This window comes from Halyomorpha halys, unplaced genomic scaffold (assembly GCF_000696795.3).
Source record: "Halyomorpha halys isolate HHAL.00 unplaced genomic scaffold, Hhal_1.1 Scaffold6325.1, whole genome shotgun sequence".
Taxonomy (NCBI): domain Eukaryota; kingdom Metazoa; phylum Arthropoda; class Insecta; order Hemiptera; family Pentatomidae; genus Halyomorpha; species Halyomorpha halys.
In genome coordinates, this window is record NW_027108069.1 from 1,978 (window position 1) to 3,240 (window position 1,263).

General features: G+C 27.2%; 1 long non-coding RNA gene across 1 annotated transcript; it reads right to left on the reverse strand.

Moving 5' to 3' along the window:
• Window positions 1-329: 329 nt before the first annotated feature.
• Window positions 330-1,223, reverse strand: LOC136795541 (uncharacterized). The gene is made up of 2 exons (XR_010843160.1): window positions 807-1,223; window positions 330-458 (listed from the first exon to the last, which is right to left on the reverse strand). It is a non-coding gene; the product is annotated as an uncharacterized lncRNA (long non-coding RNA).
• Between the last annotated feature and the right edge of the window lie 40 nt (window positions 1,224-1,263).

The window sequence follows — 1,263 nt, forward strand, 5'->3', positions numbered from 1 at the left end:
AAATTAAAAAAAAATTAAGATAAAATAAATAGATTATAATAATAATTCTTATTAAAAGTAAAGTTTATAACAAAAACAATGACATTTATGGATTTAACAAAATAAATAATTGTGTTCTAATGGAAAATAAAAAAAAAGAAACTGAATTTAAGAAAAAGATAAAGAGAAACAAAAATTGAGATAAAATAAAATTTTAGAGTGACAATAACTGATAAATATAGATGATAAAGTTATAACAAGATGTCCTGCAGCAGCCTGGGCTTCAGTCTTCTGGCTGTGGTTGGGTTTCCCAAGTTATAGCTCACTGCTCCTTTAACTGGGAATGGAACTATGTAATCCTCTATTATCTCTATTTGTAATTCCCGATGCAATTGGCTGTTTCTTAGAAACCAAGGAGCACTAATATGACTTTGAAACAACACCTGCTTACAAAATGAAGCATGTTTTCATCCTTCTTACTGTAATACATAACAAATGTATACCAAAGTTTACAGTCTAAATTAAGTTTGTCTCTAGCCTTAAATACTATATGATTTCAATAAGGTTTTTATCATTTATGTTCCTAGATTAAAGTTGAGTTTATTATATAACAAACTGGCAGACCCCTCAATGCTACACAATTGCTAAATTTAGGGATGAAGATAGATTGATCGAAAACAATTGAAAGTTAAATGTACATTGATGAATTTAGTTATTTATACATTGAATTAATGATTTAATTAACTGATTGATATATGTATTTAGTTTATAGCGGTAAATAACATCATAAAATAAAACAATATGGTAACAAAAAAACTACAACATACCTTTACCAATCCAAAAGGCGTGGTTTAGGAATCTATAAACTGCAGCAAAGAGCACACACAGGATCTAATTAAACAAATTAGGAACAAAGATATAAAATAAAACATTTGAAAAATCTTTCTTAATCTGACACTAATATTTCGTCCTTATAAAGGTGATAATCTAAATGGCGTTAATATAGGTAAAAAGAGCAAACATTCAACTTTATGACAGTTGTATTGCCTCAGGGGTGGGGTATAAAGTAAAGGAATTATGAACGATTATATGAACAATAGGCACTGGGAGAAAACGAAAATCTTACAAATAAATTAAGTTCAAAAATTTATTTATACTTTATATTTTTGAAATGCAATTCACATACATCTATAAGGTACAAAAAGAAAAGTTTGATCTCTACCTGTTTCCAAATTTAACATATTCTTAGGAGTCGTTAATATAGAAAAGTAAAAATAAATATAA